Source organism: Artemia sp. Qi Xiang Cuo, chromosome 21 (assembly GCF_049724085.1).
Source record: "Artemia sp. Qi Xiang Cuo chromosome 21, ASM4972408v1, whole genome shotgun sequence".
Taxonomy (NCBI): Eukaryota; Metazoa; Arthropoda; class Branchiopoda; order Anostraca; family Artemiidae; genus Artemia; species Artemia sp. Qi Xiang Cuo.
Window position 1 is genome coordinate 27,875,030 of NC_142814.1, and position 23,546 is coordinate 27,898,575.

Here is a 23,546-nt window from a genome sequence, read left to right on the forward strand (position 1 = left end):
GTTTCATTAATATGCCAAGGATAAAACTCTGGTAAGAGGTAGGATTATTTAAAGTATGATTTTAATTGTTTTAACACATGTCACATAATAAGTTTATGGTTTGGTTACCTTGCCCAATTGAGCCACATAGTCATTTTGAAAATTGATGAAAATGTACTTTGAAAAATGCGGCTATCGGATTGAACCGATACCCTTAGAAAGTCCAGAAAAGCCTTATTTGGATACAAATCTTGAGTGATAGTGCCCTATCAAAATCAAGGATCTATTAAAAAAAAATATTTTTGCTTGTGAGAGCGAAGGTCTGAGCTTTTCAGAGTAATCCCCCACCCCCGCAGTCTGCAAAGCGGGATCCACAAAAAAAAAACTGAAATTTTACTAGACAAATAGCTGACAATGTATGCTCTTTGGCTAGTATATACAAAAAAAAAAAAAAAAAAAAAAATTAGTTTAAAAGAAGAAAACAAAATAAAAGCAAAAATGAACCACGACTAAGAATTAATACAAGCAATATCACATATTGCTTCAGATATATTATATTGATTCAGAGTTCAAAGTGAACGGACCTCTCATAAATTGGATATTTTATTAACATTGTCAAACCAGTAAGCTTTTTCATTGAATTATAATCCCAGTGAAGTTAGTTAGATTTCGCAATATTTCAAGGGATTATAGTTCCTGACCTATATATGAAACCTTTGCTTAATCTTTTAACCTAGTTTCTGGACATTTCCATAAGTTTTTACGGCTTATGATTTACGGACACGATTAATCAAAGCAATTTGGTTTCATAAGTGGAATAAGGGATTACGATTTATGGACTATATTACTGTAAGTGAAAATTATTGATCCTGGAATTTGGGCGAAAGATAAACTTTTTTATAATCCAGTGTTGAATTTCATACAGAAAAATCTCGAACAATGGATTTCCCACGATTCGATTAAAGATCATGCTTTGGATTTTTTTTCGGCTACTGATGTGTTAGATGCGAGAAAGCGTTTACGAGGGAATTTCCACCCAGGCGAGTTGGTAATAACGCCCAACAAAATAGTATTGCCGATATTATTGCAGCGTTTGAAAGATGCGACTCTGAAGATATAGATGTGCCGGACTTCGTGATAAGGAACGCGAGTGAAATCCCGATAATTCCCGCATCGGCATATTCCATGCTTAGTAGTAAGGTAAACGCCTGTTTTAATGAATTAGGCGCTTTGTCAGAAAATCTTCAAACCCCGCCGCCTCCCCCCCCCCCGCCGCTCCCCCTTTAGTTGAAGATAAACCTACATATGCAGTGATTGTGAAAAATGTTCCTACCGATTTAAGTGATCCTGGTTTGCGAAAAGATAAATTGAATACGCTTGAAGGTCATGAAGGGATTTTAAGTCTAAAACCTGATAATCAGAATAAAAAGTGGATCGTAGTTACTCGAGATAGGCAGTCAGCCGTATCCCTTGCCGCCTCAGCCTCTAAGAGCCTACCTAATGTTCAAACCAAGGTCCTTGATAAAAAAGCACTTGGTATTGTTCGGGGTATCCCTGAAAATGTATCAGAATCATCTGTAAAGGAAAGCATACCGGGATTAGTACGTGCTATAAAAATAGGACATTCAAAATGTTTTCGTTTGGAATTTCTGGATCAGTTAGCACTGAAAAATGCAATTAACCATGGTCTCCGACTTGGATATGAGCTTTTTCGTGTTGAAATCTACCAAAAATTACCGCGTCGTTGTTTCCGGTGCCAAGGGGTAGATCACACTATTGCTAGATGCCCACGTTCTCCTGATTTACCAAAATGCTCCCGCTGTGCTGGGGCTCACGAAAACACCACGGACAACCCTTGCTCAGTTGCTCCTAAGTGCGCCAATTGCAGAGGAAATCATGTTTTTTATAGTTTAAAATGCTCGGTACTGAGAAATGCGCTTGCCAAGACAACATGATTACTTCTCCTACAGCCTTAAGTTTTGTTTCTCTGAACATTAATGGTACTAAAGATAAGGATCTGCAAATTGACGAGCTGCTAAATTTTGATGTTATATTCCTACAAGAGCATCTACTTTCCAAAGTTAATACGAACAGTTTAAGGCGGTCTGCTACACATGACATATTTATTCGAGAAGCAAAAAAGACCCGCGGTCGCCCTTCCGGCGGCACCGCTATCTTCATTCGGTCGGGATATCAGCCTATGCAAATTTATTCTGATGCTAATATTCTAGCAATCCAGTGTAATAACATGGTTTTTTTTAAATGTGTATCTCCCATGCAATCATCGAAACACTCAGTCATTTACTGCTTTTGCTAAAGCTTTCCATAAACTGAAATCTCTTTTCATAAAATTTGCAGATAAAAATGTTGATTGGATCTAAGCCGGGGATATGAATACTGATATATTGATCTCATCTGATCGATCTGAACTCCTACTAGATTCTCTGCCAAGTGTCTATTATATCGCTGCTAAGAACCTGACTTATACTTACATTCATAATCGAGGCTCCGTTAAATCCAACCTCGACCATAGTATTGTGTCTAAGTCCGGTCTAATTAAATCCGAGGTGTTTGTTGATGAAGATAAAATCAATGATGACCATCTCTCTATTTCGTGCCTAGCTGAGCCTCCTGATGTTCAAGCCCACTTTAAGGGTCCCCATTCAAAATGGTAGCAAAAGCCCAATTGGAATCGGATAAACGTTGAGATGTATATTACTACTTTATGCACTCTACTCTCAACTATTAAAGTCCTGTTTCACTTGCTCCAGACTTCGATAAAGTGCCCTGATTCTAAGGAAGACCTAAATTCGTATTATTACCGGATAGTGGCATGTCTAAAGTCGGCCACAAAAGTTGCAGTTCCGATTGAGCACGTGCGTTCTGGGTCTCGCAAGCCCCTGTGGAATATACATCCGGAAGTGAAAAAAGTAAAGAACCGCGCAAAGTTTTGGTTGCGATTGTGGAACGCTTGCGATCGACCCTCCTCCGGTCCTGTGTTTACAGTCAAGCAAAAAAACGAAGAAAGAATACAAATCTTTGCTTACGTAATGCAAGGCTCAACGCGTGGGACGCTCCAAATAGTAAAATTACTTGGAATAGAGTTATCAATAGCAGTAAGTGTTCTCCCCCACCTCAGTCGGAATTAAACCTTATGAATTTTGTGCGCCATTATACTGACATATTTTCCGTATTTAATCAGTGTGTTCAGAAACATTTTTCTAATCTACTTAGTTCGGTTCTGCCAGTGTCTGTTTGTCAATATAGAGTCCCTGCGATAAGTATGAGTGATTTACATTGGGCGCTGAAGAAAGTAAAAAGATCAGATTCTCCTGATTGGGATGGCCTATGCTTTAGGAATTTTGCTTATAATTGTCCATTATTGTTGAACCACCTGCAGTTATTATTCCAGATTTGTATAGCTCAATCTCTGGTACCTGATAGTTTTTTTTCCGGTAGTGTCACGCCTATACTTAAATGCGGTAAAGATCCAGATTCATGCTCGAATTATAAACCAATTACTGTATCTTGCTTTATGAGTAAGATTTTTGAGTATGTCCTTTTGCCTGAAATAACTTCTAAGTGCGATTTTTCGTCTTTTCAACTAGGATTTAGAAGAGGGGTTGGTTGCCCCCAGGCGCATCATGTGCTCAGCCGGTTGTTAAAGGAAGCTTTTGCCCAGAAGCGTTCATTGTATTGCTGCACAGTAGACATTTCCGGGGCTTTTGATAATGTTGTTCAAGCCCAGGCCATGCATTCCCTTGCTTGTTCCGGAGTCAATTATTCAGTTGTTTCTACATTGCGATATTGGTATGATAGTTCTTATGTGCGTATTAAGTGGCTGTCAAATACTTCTGATTCGGTAGCTGTTAGGAAAGGCGTTAGACAGGGAGGTGTTTTATCTCTTTATACATTAAAATCTGTCCTCTCTACTTGTTTAAAACATCTATCTCCTACTGTGTTTTTTCGTGATATCGGTTTAAGTTATACTGCATATGCCGACGATATCCTTTTAGTTAGTTCTTCTCGTAGAGGGCTGGCTCAGAACTTCAGTAAGCTATCTGCTCTACTTAGTGATATTGGCCTATGTGTTAATAGGGGAGAGTGTGAGTTTATGTGTTTTAATAGTAGCATTTCTGTATCTCCATTAAACCTCGGTTCGATTTGATTACCTTGTTTGGATAAAGTCAAGTGGTTTGGTATATCGTTTTGCCCGTCCATTTCCGAAACTTGCTCTGAGTTGGTTACTAATGCATTAAATAATATTCGTGTGTCATATGGTAAGATATCTCCAAATAGAGGACGTTATAACCGTAAGGGCCTAGCTCGGCTTTATAATAGATTTTACTCTCCAGGAGTAAATTTTCTATCTGGATTCCACCACTTACTGAGGAAAAAAGACTTACGGAGACTAAGAAGTGGTTACTTTAGATATTGTAAATATCTTATGTATTTACCCGGCCGTTTTAAAAATTTAAATATTGTATCCCGGTATTGTGTCATTGATGCTTGCACACGACTGGCCAGTGTGTCTTCTAATATGATTATGAATACTAGTAATGTTGTTTCTGTCACTGACCCCTTAGTTTGTTTTTTTCATCGTGATATCGGTTAATTTGTATTTTTTTGTTGTTGTTTGATTTCGTAATGATGTTGTTATTTTTTCTTTTATATTTTCCATTACTTCGCAGTGTCATTTATAATGTTCATATGTGGGCCATAAATAAATTATTATTATTATATAAGAGCTGCTTGTCACATCCTTCAAACCTTTGCTACCCATACTCGGTAGCAATTTGTCTTAAAGACTAAAGACCTGAAGGGAAAAAAACGGCTGATGAAACACCAGCCTTATTTGGGGATAGATTGTACCCTGTGAATTCTTAGGTTTACAGCCTACAACAGCTAACTTTTTTTTTATTTTTTTTTTCTGGTTGTGTCAGCAATTTGGGTTCGAGATAATGATTCGAAAAATATTCAGAAAAAAAACTGTGCGAGTTACACGTGTGTTACTACACCTGTGATTATGGATAGTTCATCGGATCATTGTATAATTATCTCTAATTATAAGATTATAAAAACTATGCATAAAGAAATTGCTACAAAAAAGAGAAATTTTTTCACCAAAAAGGGAATATACATAATTTAAAAATAATTTTTTTTAATATAGATTCGAATGAATTACTAAAAGAAAGTAATCCTAATAGATCATTACATATTTGTATTGTATATTAAATGAACAATTAGGTCGTCATTGCCCTTATGAAACAATGCGCCGTAAGAAATTCTACTTACGAAACCATGAATTGCTCGTTTACTTCTGAGATCTATCGATGAAAAAAATATCTAAATAAGAATAAAATTTCCGGTCAACTGATAGTATTAAATGTCTTAAACATTTTAAAAATTTGCTGGTAAAAACTCATCACATAAGTAAAAAAAGTCATTTTGGAAAATTCTTTTCGAAATACGGGTTCACCAAAAGAAAACATTGGATCTAATTAGACAAAAGATTGAAAAATATTGTAAATTTTTTTTATCCAGAACTTTTTATGGATGATGTTCATAAGCTAGACGGACACGGAGCTTTTGCGGAGTCTTTCAGTGCTAATTTTGCCTGCGTTATTTCTGATGTTACTCGTAATCATGCTTCATCTCATTCATTTTATTTGCCTCCTTCAGATGATACAAGTATGTTTTAGGCGCCGGTTAGTTTTAAAAAATTCCGAAAAAGTATAATAAATTTAAAGAAATAGGAGTTCAAATAGGGATAGGTCCTTTTATTAGACAGTGAAAAACATACAAAAATTTTGGATATTTCGATGACATATTCAGTCATCATCATCAACAGATAAGCTCATCAGTAGAGTTTCTCTACTCATTTAGTAGGAGGGGGGGGGGTTCAGACGCCTCAAAGAGTGTATTTTAATGCCCAAATATCCCAACTCTCATTGAGCCTTCAGATAAATATAGAACGAGTTTGTGGAATGAGGGGAGGAATTGATATCTAATCCCTCTTTATTCTATGAACATTTTTGGTTTACGCCTTTATTATTGGTGCTGGGGGGAAGGGAGGTAATTGTGCCTTTCTCATTGCAACAATCTTTTCTATATAGCTTTAAATTTTATATTTACATGTCTAACGGCGCAGGGGGAAAAGGGGGAACTCGTGAAACACAAGGATTATTGAATTGGAATAAGAGCTTTTTTAAAGCACGGAAAAACGAAGGATTGAGCAGGGGACAGCTACCCCCATACACGAAATGATTTTTTTTGTTTTTTAGTTTTAGTTTTACTCCTTACTTTCAGTTGGAAAATTCTAGGTTTTTTTAGTTTAATATAGCGTAGAATCAAATGGATATCAAATATTATCAGTATTGATTTTGTAATTGACCAAAACGGCAACAGTAATAACGATGGGAAGTAGAAGAGTATTTAATGAAAATTTAAAAAGGATACGGACGAAAATCTAAGAAAGGAACTGTAAAAAAAAGATAAAAAAGAAAAATCCTGTTTATGAAATTGGGCGTCTTGGATTACAACAGTTTTACAGCGTAAAACTCTCGAGACCTTCTTTCTGAGTCATATCTAATTGACAGAAACGCTCATAAATACAGTATTCCTTTCTTTTGTTTTGAACCAACCACACCCTATAAATCAATAAAAAATACGGTCTCTATTTTGGAAACAGGAACAAGTTTCATCTAACTCATAGTTCAATTTTAAAGGATATTTATGAGGATAAATTTTATTTTACTTTATTTTAAATGATGTTTTAAACTAACCCTTTGCTACCTGAATCACCTGGTATTAAATTTTCGTCATCTCTGTTGTATTTTCTTTTATTTCAAGATTTACGTTTTATAATTCCTCGGGTTTTTGTCAGTACCTCTTATGTTTTTGTCTATCTTCGTTTTGCACTTAAAAAGGCATAGATGAAATCTTTTCCAAAATATCCTTAGCTTTTCCATTTGGTTTAGTGGTTGAAAATTTTCCTCGTTTTATTAATGCCACTACAGACACTCTAGCGCAACACTCACTCGCCTGAGAATGGCACAACTGCGCACGTCCTTCCACCCTACTTTGCTCGGACCTTCACTATTTTCTCCTTCCCATGGAGCTCCTAATTTTTTTGCTTATCTGACACCATTTGAGGACGTCTTGCCTTTCGTCAACCCGAGCTGAATTGCCAAAAGGCATGAATTTTGGTGAGGTACCAGCCTTCATCCATAAAACTTGAGTTGACCATCTTATTCTGTATATATTTATAAACCTAGAAAGTGGAATTGTAGCATATTTTTTTGCATAGCTTATTGCTTGATATACGGCTATTCAAACGAGCTCTTTTGTTTTTGTTTGCCCTGGGACACATTTTTCTAGAAATGATTTAGCATGTCTTCCACTATCCTTTGAACGCCCATCTTTAAAATCTGTATTTAACTGCTATCATTGCCGTGGCTTCTAATATCCTGATCCTAGTTCTAAAAGTTATCTTTCTATTCTTCCAAATTTGTTTCAACTGCGAAAAAACAACCTGTGCCTCCGCTAATCAACTTTTTACATCTTCAGTGCCTCCACCATCCTTGATAATGTTTTGAAGATGCTAAATGAAACTGAATACTCGTTTAGGCCAGCTTTCCACCCGATCAATTTCCTTGCTGCTTATAACATCATCTCTCCATTCTCACTTATTACTAATTCAAGCGACTTTGTCTTCTGAGCGTTAATTTTTAATCTGTCGTTGCATCCTGGACTCTCAAAACAGTTTATCTTGGGCACTCAAATCATCTGTGTTATAAGTCTAAAACTTTTACTTTCCTGCTAATACCATGTTGTTCGGGTTCTTTTCTTATTAAGCTATGTAGCCTGTGTTGTATCACGTCACATTTTACTGTAATTCGATAAAGGGTAAGCTGAACAAAATGTAAGGAAGTTCATTATAAACGTCTCCTGCAATGGCTAGGATTAAAAATGACTTGCCCAGATGCTTGGTTTATACTATTTAATTTGGCCTCTTTTTTCTGTTGTGACCTTTGTTTCTTGCATTTTTTTTTCTCTAACCACAATCATCGATGGTACAATTAAATATCTGAACCAACTCACTATCTTGCTGGAATACAAGCTTTGTTTTATTCCCTCGTCCCCTCTTTTCTTTCTTTTATTTTTGTATATCTTAATATCGTTGTGTGGTCCTCTCAGGAATTGAGATTATCTTCTGGTAGAAAGGAAGTCTTTTGTTCTTGAGCTCTTTATTTCGGAAGACTGGCGGAAGGTGAATATTGTACTCAGTTGTGCAAGGTATGGAAGGAGAAAAGATATCATAAAATGACAAAAGGATACTACAGAGAAGTAAGAGTAGGCTAGGAAATATCTGGAGGAAGAAAAGAAGGGAAAACGCACGTTGAATGGAGCCAAGGAGTATGTAAAGACGCAGAAGCAAGCTTTAATCTAGATGATTCATAAAACCCGAAAAGAACATAAATTACAATTAATAATTATATCAGACTTGAAACAAATATAAATTGTTATGCGTAAATAAAACTAAAACGAACTGCAGTTGTCTTTTTTTGGGGGGATGGGGGCAGTTGTCCCCAAATAAGTTGGAGGATAAAATTATTATATAAACTATGCCTCTTGACTCTCCGTATAGAGACCCCTCTTGCCCCCCATCCCCCCAATAAAAATGCTGGAGCTACGCCCCTGACGAACTGGTATTGAAATGAATAATCATGTTTAAAGTGTTAAATTAACATAAACAAATAAGAGGCTGCCCACCCTCCCTTTACTAAAAAAAATATATTTTAAAATATATTTTGAGTTTTTTTTATTCTTAGATTCTTTTATATAAAATGAAATTTTGACAAAAGAACTGTCCTTCTAAAATAGTAAAACCAAAAGGAAAGTCACATATTCCAAATGTTGATGTTTAAACCTAATTAGTATTTTTTTTTCTATGTATATGTGAGTAGAAAGGGGGGTGCTACTCCGAACAGCACACCATATATGGGAATAGAATACTGACAGGACATAATTTATTCAAGGATTATCGATCTGTTGTTGTTTGGCCACGTGTAATGACATGTGCTGCCACCTACAACTTTTTTTTACATAATTTATTCAAGGTCGATTTATTTGCTGTTGTTTGTCCAGGTGTAATGACACTGTGGGGTGATTTACATAATCGATGGGGGAATTATTGGTTCACGAAGGGGGAATTATGAAACAAACATGGCTTCATTGTTGTTTGGCTAGCATAACCTGAGAAATTGATTTACATAATCGCTAGGGGAAATTATTGATTCACGAAGGGGGAATTAAGAAACAAACATGGTTTCATTGTTGTTTGGCTAGACTAACCTGAGACCTTGATTTACATAATCGGCGGGGGAAATTATTGATTCACGAAGGGGGAACTAAGAAACAAACATGGCTTCATTGTTGTTTGTCCAGGTGTAATGACATTGGGTTGATTTACATAATCGGCGGGAAAATTATTGATTCACGAGGGGGGAATTAAGAAACATTATGGTTTCTTTAATCTTAGGTCTGAGGGATAAACGTTCTTTAGGTCAGAGAGAAAAATTAATATTCTATTTTTAAATAGGGCTTCATTGATCTTTAGTGTCAGGAATTATAAATGACATCACTTGTTATCTTGGAATTATGCGGGAGTCTAAAGAGATAGAAATTCTATTTATAAATACGGCTTCACTGAGTTTTAAGTCGGAGAGATAAATTGATATTCTAACGAAACCCCTAATAGTTTAGCTAGGAAAATTTATGAGATGAAGAGATTAACGTAGGAAAGGGTTTCCTAGAAATTTGATATGTGAAAGCACAGAGATGCCAAAAAACAAAAGGAACACACAGAAATTACTTTTAGGGGATTATTTGGGCGAAACGGTTTTAGATAGGTTATGAAATTATTTCGGCTAAACAGTTAGAGACATTTTAAAAGATGATTTTAGAAAGGGGTTTAGAAGAGGTTTTGAGTGTGGTCGTTATAGTAAACAAGTTCTATTTGAACAGTGTTGTGAGGTCCTCTACCCCAACCCCAAAGGGCCCCGATCGCCCTACCCCGATCCAAAGGGCTCCGATTCCCCCACCCCAATCCCTACCCCAACCCCGAAGGAAGTCCCCGGTCTTCAAAGGTCCCCCAAGATCCCAAAGGGCCACCCGGCCCTCAAGGGTCCCCCAGACCCCCCGGACCCAAAGGGCTCCTCCCCCCTTGACCCCCAAAGGGCCCCTCCCCTCCCTCTCCCTCCTTCTCCTCCCCCTCCTCACCTTCCCTCTCCCTCTCCCTCCTCCTCCTCCTCCTCCCCATTTTTTAATATTTTTTGTGCATTGAGACACAGAAGGGCACCCTCCCCCGGGCCCCCCCAAAGGGCCCCCGACGCCCTTTTCTGAGCTAAGGTTTCCTAGTATTTCGTAGGTGAATGTTGTCTAAAACTTATGATTTGGGATATGTAAATTACTATTTCGGGCTTTTCTAAGCTAGATTTCTTAGTCTTTCGTTGGTGTGTGTTGTCTGAAACCTATGATTTGGGATGGGTGGATTACTATTTTTGACTTTTCTGAGCTGGATTTCTTAGCCGTTCATAGGTGTGTGTTGTCTGAAACTTATGATTTGGGATGGTTAATTTGCTATTTTTGACTTTTCTGAACTAGGTTTCTTAGCCCTTCATATAAGCGTGCTGTCAGAAACATATGATTTGGGATGAGTGGTTTGCATTTTGGACTTTTAAGAGCTGGATTTATTAGTCCCTCATATGTGGGTGTTGTCTGAAACCTATGATTTCGAATTGTTAATTTGCTATTTTCGACTCTTCTGAGCTAGACTTCTTAGCCTTTCATGGGGATGTTTAGTGTGAAACTTATGATTTGTGATTTGTATTTTGCTATTTCCGGCTTTTCTAAGCTTACTTTTCCTAGGATTTCGTTGGTTAAAGATGTCTGAAACCTTTAGTTTGGGATGAGTAGTTTCCTATTTCAGGCTTTTATGTGCTATGTTCTTTAGCCTTTCGTAGGTGTGTGTTGACTGAAACATATGATTTGGGATGTGTAGTTTGATTTTTCAGACTATTCATAACCACACTACTTAGTCTTTCGTAGGTGTGTGTTGACTGAAACCTATGATTTGGGATATGTGGTTTGCTATTTTTGACTTGTCTCAGCTGGATTTCTTAGCCTTTCGTAGGCGTATGTTGACTAAAACCTGCGATTTGGGTGGTTAATATGCTATTTTTGACTTTTGTGAGTTAGATCTCTTATCCTTTCATAGGTTTGTGCTTTCAGAAAATTATGATTTAGGAGGTGTAGTTGGCTATTTCAGACTTTTCTGAGCTAGGATTCTTAGTCACTCATAGGTGTTTGTTGTCTGAAACTTCGAGTTTGGGATGAGTAGTTGGCTATTTCAGACTTTTCTGAGCTAAGGTTTTGTAGTATTTCTTAGGTAAGTGTTGTCTGAAACATATGATTTGGGATTTGTAAATTACTATTTCGGGCTTTTCTGAGTTGGATTTCTTAGTCTTTCATAGGTGTGTAGTTTCTCAAACCTATGATTGGGCACGTGAGGATTGTTTTTCGGGATTTTCTAATCTGGATTTCTTAGCCTTTCCTAGGTGTTTGTTGACTGAAAACTGTGATTGGGGTTGTGTAGCTTGCTATTTTTGACTTCTATTGTCTAGGTTTATTAGACTTTCATAGGTCAGAGTTGTAAGAAAAATATGATTTGGGAATATGTATTTAGATATTTCATGCTTTCCTGAGCTATGGTTTCATAGTATTTCGTAGGTGAATGTTGTCTGAAACCAATAGTTTGGGATGAGTAGTTTGCTATTTTTGACCTTTCTGAGCTAGGTTTCTTAGTCTATCGTTGGTGTGTGTTGACTGAAACCTATGATTTTATATATGTAATGTTCAAATTTACACTTTTCTTAGATAGACATAAGAGCCTTTCAGTAAGGAGTGGGGTCTTGAACCAATGACTGGGATGAACTTTGTACTATTTTTGACTTGTCTTTTCTATATTTCATATAATTAAAATCGGAATTGTTTTAGGAAATAAATTAGTTTGAATGGGTATACTGCTACTTTAACTTTTATGATATCTGATTAATATTCCGTAGATGGCGTGTTTTTAATGAAACTTCTAGTTTGGGATGAGTAGTTTGCTATTTCAGGCTTTTCTGAGCTATTGTTTCTTAGTCTTTCATAGGTGAATATTGTCTGAAAACTATGATTTGGGATGTGTTAATTACTATTTAAGGCTTTTCTAAGCTAGATTTCTTAGTCTTTCGTTGGTTTGTGTTGTCTCAAACCTATGATTTGGGATGGGTGGATTGCTACTTTTGACTTTTATGAGCTGGATTTCTTATCCTTTCATAGGTGTTTGTTTTCTGAAAACTATAGATTTAGATGAGTAGTATGCTATTTTTGAATTTTATTAACTAGGTTTATTAGCTGTTCATAGGTAAGTGTTGTCTGAAACCTATAATTTGGGAATATGTGCATTAAAATTTTAGCCTTTTACGAATTTGATTTCTTTGTCGTTCATAGGTTTGTGGTTTCTGAAACGTATTATTTGGGATGTATGGGTTGCTATTTTATTTATTTTCCGAGCTACATTTTTTAGTTGATCATAGGTGAGTGATGTCTGAAACTTATGATTTGGGATGGTTAATTTTCTATTTCCGGCTTTTATTAGCTAGGTTTCTTAGCCTTTCATAGGTGTTTTTTGTCAGAAAATTATGATTTGGGATGTGTAGTTTGCTATTTGAACTTTTCAGAGCTAGGATTCTTAGTCCATCATAGGTGTTTGTTGTCTGAAATCAATATTTTAGAATGATTAGTTTGCTATTTCAGGTTTTTCGGAGCTAGTTTTCTTAGCCTTTCATTGCTGTGTGCTTTCAGAAAATTATGATTTGGGATATGTAAATTACTATTTCGGACTTTTCTGAGTTGGACACTTCTAAATTTTTCCGTAGAAGATAGGAAAAGTTATACTATGATTATGATTATTTTCCATGAAGATAAAAAGTTTCACTTTAATTCTAAATTTTCTTAAATTCAATTCCGACATCTCTCAAAGAGATGCAAAAATTAAATTTCTGTTCCAAATATTTTCCCGGAAGAAAAAAAGTTCAACCTCGATTCTGAATTTTATCAATGAAAATGAAATAATTAATTGATCAAACCTATTATCTCGAAATAATATAAAAAGTTCCACTTCAGTTCAGACTTTTTTCTGAAATAGATGAAGTAATTTAAAGGTATGTTTCAAATTTTTTCGTTGCAGGTAGGAAAAAGTTATAATTTAAACGTGACTATTCGAGTTCTAGTCTGAATTTTACCAAAGAAAATAATTCATTCTAATTTACCCAATAAAAAATTCAAAGTTCAATTCTATATTTTTTTGTGTAAGATAGAAAAAGTAATACCATACGTGTGTATATTGTCCTGAAAGATAAAAAGTTCTAGTTCAATTTAAAATTTTATCGACGAAGTGAAGAATCATTCAAGTTCTCTTCTGAATTTTACCAAAGAACACAATTCAATTCTAATTTCACAGAGAAAATAAAAATCTTCCATTTCAGTTCCTTATTTCACAAAGTCATAAAGAAATTTAAAGTTCAATTCTAAATTTTTCAGTGGAATATCGAAAAAGTAATACCATACATGTTAAATATTTTCGTGGAAGATAAGTAGTTCTAGTTCAATTTAAAATTTTCTCAACCAAGTGAAGGAAACTTAAATTTCTCTTCTGAATTTTCTCAATAAAAAAGAAATTAGTCATTGGTCATTTTTATTTTTCAAAATAATATAAAAATTTCCCACTTTAGTTCAGATCTGACTCGAAGAGATGAAAAATTTAAAATATTGTTCCAAATTTTTCACTGAAGATAAGAAGGTGCAAGTTTTCTTCGTAATTTTACCAAAGAACACAATTCAATTCTAATCTCTCCAGAGAAAATAAAAAGCTTCCACTTCAGTTCTTTATTTCAAAAAGACATAAAGAAATTTAAAGTTCGATTCTATATTTTTCGATGAAAGATAGAAAAAGTAATACCATACGTGTGAATATTTTCCCGGAATATAAAAAGTTCTAGTTCAATTTAAAATGTTCTCAAAGAATTTAAGAAAAGTTCAAACTCTCTTCTGAACTTTACCAAAGAAATAACTTCAATTTTAATTTCTCCGGAGAAAACAAAAATCTTCCACTTCAGTTCTTTATTTCACAAAGACATAAAGAAATTTAAAGTTCAATTATAATTTTTAGTTGGAAAATAGAAAAATTAATACCATACTTGTGAATATTTTCAAGGAAGATAAAAAGTTCTAGTTCAATTTAAAATTTTCTCAACGAAGTCAAGGAAAGTTCAAGTTCTCTTCTGAACTTTACCAAAGAACACACTTCAATTCTAATTTTTCAAGATATAAAAAAAGTATTCTACTTCAGTTCTTCATTTCACAAAGACATAAAGAAATTTAGAGTTCTATTCAAAATTTTTCGATGGGAGATAGAAAAAGTAATACCATACTTATGATTATTTTCACGGAAGATAAAAAGTTCTAGTTCAATTTAAAATTTTCTCAATGAAGTGAAGAAAAGTTCAAGTTCTCTACTGAATTTTACCAAAGAAGACAATTCAATTCTAATTTCTACAGAGAAAATAAAAATCTTCCACTTCAGTTCTTTATTTCGCAAAAAACATAAAGAAACTTAAAGTTCAATTCTAAATTTTTCGGTTAGCCTAACCTAACTTAACCTAACCTAACTTAATCTAACCTAACCTAACCTAATCATACACCTAACTTTGCATGTCTCTCACCTAACCTAAGCTAACCTAAGTGAAGCGTATGTAGGCTAACCTAACCTAATCTAACCTAACTTAATCTAGTCTAACCTAACCAAACCATACTCGCCGGAAAAGGTTAGGTTAACCTATCATGAGCACTCATGATAAGTTAACCTACCCTAACCTAACTTGAACATGTAGAAATGTTTCTATTTATTTATCAATATTTATTTATACCTAACCTAACCTATTGTTTTGAAGGTTAGATGACCGAGTTTGAACGATTGTCTTACTTAATAGAACGATTCACTAATTTTCTAATTTAGAATCTTGATGGGTAAATCCATAAGAAATAGCTGATAAAATTGAAATTAAAATTATAGTATAACTTTAAATTTTTCTTCTCTTTGAGAAAAAAAAACCAGAGATGGGGTGGAGCCTTTTTATTTTCAGGGAAAAATTGGAATATAACTTTGAATTTTTTATGTATTTGTGGACTTCAGAACTGAAATGGAAGCTTTTTTCATTTTAATTTGTAAAATTAAGAATTTAGCTAACTTTTTTCACTTCTTTAAGAAAGTTCAGAAGTGAACTTGAATGTTTTGCACTTCTTCGAGAAAACTCAGAATTAAAGTTATGATCCTTATCTCAATGTCAAATATTCAAATCAAAGTATAACTTTTTCTATCTTCTATGAAAAATTTGGAATAGAACCTCAAAATTTACATCTCTTTGCAAAAAAAATCGATAGTGAACTTAAGAAAATTAGAATTAAAGTGAAACTTTTTATCTTCAATGGAAAATAATCACACTTATTTTATAACTTTTCCTATCTTCAACAGAAAAATTTAAAACTGAAATTTAAATTTTTTATGTCATAGAGAAATTAAGAACTGAAGGGTAAGGTTTATCAATTTTAATTTGTAAAATTAATAATTGTGTTAACTTTTTTCTCTTCTTTAAAGAAAATACAGAAGAGAACTTTAACAGTTTACACTTCTTAGAGAAAACTCAAAATTAAAGTGGAGTTCCATATCTTCCTGTTGAATATTCACAATCAATCTATAACTTTTTCTATCTTCTATGAGAAATTTGGAACAGAACTTCAAATTTTTTATCTCTATGAGAAAAATTTGAACTGAATTTAAAAAAAATTATAAATAAAGTGAAACTTTTGACTTTCATTGAAAAAAATCCCAGTCATAGTTTTACTTTTTTTATCTTCCATCTAAAAATTTAGAATAGAACTTTAAATTTCTGTATTTCGTTGGGGAACTTCAAACTGAAATGGAAGATTTTTATTTTCTCTGGAGAAATTAGAATTGAAGTGTGTTCTTTGGTAAAGTTCAGAAGAGAACTTGAACTTTTCTTCACTCCGTTGAGATAATTTTAAATTGAACTAGAACTTTTTATCTCCCGGGAAAATATTCACAAGTATGGTATTACTTTTTCTATCTTCCACCGAAAAATTTAGAATTGAACTTTAAATTTCTTTATGTCTTTTGTGAAATAATGAACTGAAGTGGAAGATTTTTCCTTTCTCTGTAGAAATTATAATTGAAGTGTCTTCTTTGGTAAAATGCAGTAGAGAGCCTGAACTTTTCTTCACTTCATTGAGAAAATTTTAAATTGAACTAAAACTTTTTATCTGCCGTGAAAATAATCATAAGTATGGTATTAATTTTTCTATCTCCCACCGAAAAATTTAGAATTGAACTTTAAATTTCTTTATGTCTTTGTGAAATGAAGAACTGAAGTGGAAGATTTTTGTTATCTCTGGAGAAATTAGAATTGAAGTGTGTTCTTTGGTAAAGTTCAGAAGAGAACTTAAACTTTCCTTGACTTCTTTGAGAAAATTTTTAATTGAACTAGATCTTTTGATATTACGTTAAAATATTCACTGTTATTGTATTACTTTTTAAATATTTCCAATAAAAATTATTAATTTAATTTAATTTTAAATTATTATATTTTTAGTATTTATATTTAGTTTACTAGTTTTGTTTAATATTGATTTATTAGACTTGAAGTTTTTTATTTTGTAAGGTTCAGAAGAGAGTTTGAACTTTTCTTAACTTCTTTGAGAAAATTTTAAATTGAACTAGAACTTTTTATCTTCCGGGAAAATATTCACTCGTATGGTATTACTTTTTCTATCTTTCATCGAAAAATTTAGAATTGAACTTTAAATTTCTTTATGTCTTTGTGAAATAAAGAACTGAAGTGGAAGATTTTTATTTTCTCTGGAGAAATTAGAATTGAATTGTGTTCTTTGGTAAAATTCCGAAGAGAACTTGAACTTTCTTATCTTCAGTGAAAAATTTGGAACAGTATTTTAAATTTTTCATCTCTTCGAGTCAGATCTGAACTAAAGTGGAAAATTTTTATATTATTTGGAAAAATAGAAATGATCAATGACTAATTGAGAACATGCAGAAGAGAAATTGAACTTTCCTTCACTTGGTTGAGAAAATTTCAAATTAAACTAGAACTACTTATCTTCCATGAAAATATTTCACAAGTATGGTATTACTTTTTCAATCTTCCACCGAAAAATTTAGAATTGAACTTTAAATTTCTTTATGTCTTTGTGAAATAAGCAACTGAAGTGGTAGATTTTTATTTTCTCTGTGAAATTAGAATTGAATTGTGTTCCTTGGTAAAATTCAGAAGAGAACTTGAAGGCTAGTTCACTTCGTTGAGAAAATATAAAATTGAACTAGAACTTTTTATCTTCCAGGAAAATATTCACACGTATGGTATGACTTTTTCTATCTTACAATAAAAAATTTAGAATTGAACTTTAAATTTTTTATTGCGGAAATTAGAATGAATTATGTTCCTTGGTAAAATTCAGAATAGAACTCGAATATTCACGTTTAAATTATAACTTTTTCCTATCTTCAATGAAAAAATTTTGAACATAACTTTAAATTACATCATCTCTTTGAGAAAAAAATCTGAACTGAAGTGGCAATCTTTATATTATTTTGGGAAAATAGATTTTATCAATAACTTATTTCATTATTCATTGAGAAAATTCAGAATCGAGGTTGAACTTTTCTTCTTCCGTGAAAATATTTGGAACAGAAATTTAATTTTTTCATCTCTTCGAGAAAGGTCGGAATTGAATTTAAGAAAATTTAGAATTAAAGTGAAACTTTTTATCTTCATGGAAAATAATCATAATCATAGTATAACTTTTCCTATCTTCTACAGAAAAATTTAGAAGTGTCCAACTCAGAAAGGTCCGAAATAGTAATTTACATATTCCAAATCATAATTTTCTGAAAGCTTACAGCAATAAAAGGCTAAGAAATCTAGCTCTGAAAAGCCTGAAATAGCTAACTAATCATCCCAAACTATTGGTTTCAGACAACAAACACCTATGATGGACTAAGAATCCTAGCTCTGAAAAGTTCAAATAGCAAACTACACATCCCAAATCATAATTTTCTGACAAAACACACCTATGAAAGGCTAAGAAACCTAGCTAATAAAAGCCGGAAATAGCAAATTTAACCATCCCAAATCATAAGTTTCAGACAGCACTCACCTATGAACGGCTAAGAAATCAAGCTCGGAAAAGTAAAAAAATAGCAACCCACACATCCCAAATCATAGGTTTCAGACAACACATACCTATGAAAGACTAAGAAATCCAACTCAGAAAAGGCAGAGATATTAATGTACATATTCCTAAATTATGGGTTTCAGACAACACTTAACTATGAACGGCTAAGAAACCTAGCTCAGAAAAGTCAAAAATAGCAAACTAGTCATCCAAAACTATAGGTTTCAGACAACAAACACCTATGAAAGGATATGAAATCCAGCTCAGAAAAGTCAAAAGTAGCAATCCACCCATCCCAAATCATAGGTTTCAGACAACACAAACCAACGAAAGACTAAGAAATCTAGCTTAGAAAAGCCCGAAATAGTAATTAACATATCCCAAATCATAGGTTTCAGACAACATTCACCTATGAAAGACTAAGAAACCATAGCTCAGAAAAGCCTTAAATAGCAAACTACTCATCCCAAACTAGAACTTTCAGACAACAAACGCCTACGATGGACTAAGAATTATAGCTCTGAAAAGTCCAAATAGCAAACTACACATCCCAAATATTAATTTTCTGACAACACATACCTATGAAAGGCTAAGAAATATAGCTCAGAAAAGACAAAAATAGCAAACCACTCATCCCAATCATAGGTTTCAGTCAACACACACCTATGAAAGGCTAATAAATCCAGCTCAGAAAAGTCAAAAATAGCAAACTACATATCCCAAATCATAGGTTTCAGTCAACACACACCAACGATAGACTAAGAAAACTAGCTCAGAAAGGTCAAAAATAGCAAACTACTCATCCCAAACTATTGGTTACAGACAGCATACAAATACTAAATACTAGGAAAACTTAGCTAAAGACATAAATCAAGATCTAAAAATAGATTCCAAAATCATAAGTTTCATACAACACTCATATTTGAACGTCTAATAAACCTAGACCAGAGATATCAAAATAGCAAACCACACATACAAAATCACACGTTTCAGTCAACAAACACCTAGGAAAGACTAAGAAATCCAGCTCAGAAAAGTCCAAAAAGCAATCCACTCATCCCAAATCATAGGTTGGAGACACCACACACCTATGAAAGACTAAGAAATCCAACTCAGAAAATCCTGAAATATTAATTTATAAATCCAAAATCATAAGTTTCAGACAACACTCACATAAGAGATACTAAGAAACCTTAGCTCAGAAAAGACTGAAATAGCCAACTACTCATCCCAAACTAGAAGTTTCAGACAACAAACACCTTTGAGTGACAAAGAATCCCAGCTCTAAAAAGTCCAAAAAGCAAACTACACCTCCTAAATCTTGATTTTCTGAAAGCAAACACCTATGAAAGGCAAAGAGATCTAACTCAGAAAAGTCAAAAATAGCATATAAACCACCCAAATCGTAGGTTTCAGTCAACATATGCATACGAAAGGCTAAGAAATCAAGCTGAGAAATGTCAAAAAATAGCAACCCACACATCCCAAATCGTAGGTTTCAGACACCACACACCTACGAAAGACTAAGAAATCTGGTTATGAAAAGTCGGAAATAGCAAATTACATATCCCAAATCATAAGTTTCAGTCAACACACACCTACGAAAGGCTAAAAAACCTAGCTCATAAATGCCTGAAATAGCAAACTACTCATCCCAAACTATTGGTTTCAGACATCATTCACCTACGAAATACTATGAAACCTTAGCTAAGAAAAGCCTTAAATAGCAAACTACATATTCCAAATCATAATTTTCTAACATCACACACCTATGAAAGGCTAAGAAACCTAGCTCAGAAAAGTCAAAAATAGCAAATTAACCATTCGAAATCATAAGTTTCAGTCAACACTCACCTATGAGCGACTAAGAAATCCAGCTCTGAAAAGTCCAAAATGCAAACCACTCATCCCAAATCATAGGTTTCTGACAGCAGACACATATGAAGGGCTAAGAAACCTAGTTCAGAAAAGTCAAAAATAGCAAATTAACCATCCCAAATCATAAGTTTCAGACAACACACACCAATGAAAGGCTAAGAAATCAAGCTCAGAAAAGTCAAAATAGAAATCCACCCATCCCAAATCATAGGTTACAGACAACACACACCAACTAAAGACTAAAACATCTAGCTTAAAAAGACCTGAAATAGTAATTTACATAACCCAAATCATAAGTTTCAGACAACATTCACCTACGAAATACTAGGAAACCGTAGCTCAGAAAAGGGCGTCGGGGGCCCTTTGGGGGGCCCGGGGGGAGGGTGCCCTTCTGTGTCTCAATGCACAAAAAATATTAAAAAAATGGGGAGGGGAGGGGGGAGGGAAGGCGAGGAGGGGGGAGGGAGAGGGAGGGGAGGGGCCCTTTGGGGGTCAAGGGGGAGGAGCCCTTTGGGTCCGGGGGGTCTGGGGGGCCCTTGAGGGCCGGGTGGCCCTTTGGGAGCTTGGGGGACCTTTGAGAACCGGGGACTTCCTTCGGGGTTGGGGTAGGGATTGGGGTGGGGGGATTGGAACCCTTTGGTTGGGGGTAGGACGATCGGGGCCCTTTGGGGTTGGGGTAGAGGACCTCACGACACTGTTCAAATATAACTTGTTTACTATAACGACCACACTCAAAACCTCTTCTAAAACCTTTTCTCAAATCATCTTTTAAAATGTCTCTAACTGTTTCGCCGAAATAATTTCATAAGCTATCTAAAACCGTTTCGCCCAAATAATCTCCTAAAAGTAATTTCTGTGTGTTCCTTTTGTTTTTTGGCATCTCTGTGATTTCACATTTCAAATTTCTAGGAAACCCTGTCCTACGTTAATCTCTTCATCTCATAAATTTTCCTAGCTAAACTATTAAGGTTTCGTTAGAATATCAATTTATCTCTCCGACTTAAAACTCAGTGAAGCCGTATTAAAAAACAGAATTTCTATCTCTTTAGACTCACGCATAATTCCAAGATAACAAGTGATGTCATTTATAATTCCTGAAACTAAAGATCAATGAAGCCCTATTTAAAAATAGAATATTAATTTTTCTCTCTGACCTAAAGAACGTTTATCCCTCAGACCTAAGATTAAAGAAACCATAATGTTTCTTAATTCCCCCCTCGTGAATCAATAATTTTCCCGCCGATTATGTAAATCACCCCAATGTCATTACACCTGGACAAACAACAATGAAGCCATGTTTGTTTCTTAATTCCCCCTTCGTGAATCAATAATTTCCCCCGCCGATTATGTAAATCAAGTTCTCAGGTTAGTCTAGCCAAACAACAATGAAGCCTTGTTAGTATCTTATGTCCCCCTTCGTGAACCAATAATTTCCCCAAGCGATTATGTAAATCAAGTTCTCAGGTTAGGCTAGCCAAACAACAATGAAGCCATGTTTGTTTCTTAATTCCCCCTTCGTGAACCAATAATTCCCCCATCGATTATGTAAATCACCCCACAGTGTCATTACACCTGGACAAACAACAGCAAATAAATCGACCTTGAATAAATTCCAAAAAAAGTGGCCCGACCTCCAAAAAAAGTGGCCCGACTCGTAAAACGTAACAGAAACACGTAAAAACAAATTTCTGATGCGGTTTTTATAGATTATTTTATCCCCCCCCCCCCGCCTTTAATTCTTTAATCCTGGATACGCCCTTGATGTATATATATATATATATATATATATATATATATATATATATATATATATATATATATATATATATATATATATGTTTCTCAAAAGGGCTCGATATTTTTTTCTGAAAATTAACACACTAACGTTTCCTGACCCGAGAACACTATCTAGGTAAGTCAGTTGGGAAAATTCCCTCCCCTCCCCCGTGCCATTAATATATTTTTCTTAAAAGTCCTCTGACAGATTGTATTCGGACCGGAAAAACAGTCAAAATAAAGTTTGAGTGCGTTTGAATATCAGTCACGTCATTACTATCCACAAGGCTTCCAACATGAGTTAATTTTACATAGTACTTTTGTGATGGTTTGATTAATTGGCTAACTCGCCTTAGCAAGATATTCAACGTAAAATATTGCCATTTCGGACTGATTTTTAGGAAAGTAAGTTTGTTTTTCCTTTGCATTGTTCGTGGGTACCAATACACGAATCGACGTGGGAAAAAAAATGAATGTCCATACAAATAAATCTAGAAAAATACACAAGGTTTTTTTTTTGTTTGAATTAGTGTATGGGATGATTGCATTTTTGTGGGGGGATTTTTCACGGAGGAGATTTCCAACGGTAGGGGGAACACGGTGGATTTAAATTCAATACTAGAATACTAGTACTTCAATACTAGGGGGTCCCTAATAAAGAAGGAATGACTACCGCTACCTCAAACTCCATCCTTTTCATTAGGGTAAAATTTTGTAGAACAACGCCTCGAAAAAAGAGCTCTTTTGCTTTTGAGAATAAAGTACAAGTTTCTAAAAAGAAATTATCGCCTTTGCAATAGGAGGGGATCTTTCGCCCCATCACTCGTAATGCATGCTTTTTCCTATATCCATCCATAAATATATATATTCTTTCTAAATAAGGAAGGTCAGCGGTTAAATTTGTAATCATCTGAATGTTCATTCACTTTACATCAAGTATCTCACTTAGAAAGCTTGGAAATCTGGACCTAATCCTGAAGAGTTTGCTGGCCAACACTTTAGTAGATTACAGTACCTTACTACTGTGCAACACTGTAAATTCAAGTTTAAAATTCTTATAACAGTCGAGACGGATATATCTCTTAAAAAACGATACTCCTTCAAATACCTGCCAAAAGGGTAAGGATGTGAAATATTTAAGATGAATTTTATGATCATCTAGCCCGCAATTTTCCGGGGACTCATCCAACAATTTTTTTTAGGCGATATTTGCTTGTCCCTTTTTTGTAGATAATATAATATTTTATGTTAAACTGAAAATATTTCTGCAATAATAGGAAAGTTATCACCTCACGGTAGTGTTGTAAAATTACTGTTAAAATGAAAACTCGGTAAGTAAAATTGGTAAAATAAGGTCACATTGGTAAAATAAGGTAAAATAAGCTACTCCATAGGAAACACACGGTAAAATTGTGTTGCCCTGTAGCTACAGGACCAGTTGAGCATTTCTTTTTCAGCATCACTTACAGCTTTTAATGAAGTTTTTAATGATTCTGATTTTCCTGGGCTTAAAAAAAGTAATGCTCCTTCATCTAGAGTTT

At 34.3% G+C, this 23,546-nt stretch overlaps 1 protein-coding gene across 3 annotated transcripts in view; it reads left to right on the forward strand.

Annotated features, from left to right (window-relative positions):
* The window catches only part of LOC148939406 (zinc finger protein 830), a 64,616-nt gene that overhangs the window by 20,914 nt on the left and 20,156 nt on the right, over positions 1–23,546 (forward strand). The gene's annotated exons all lie outside the window — the stretch shown is intronic.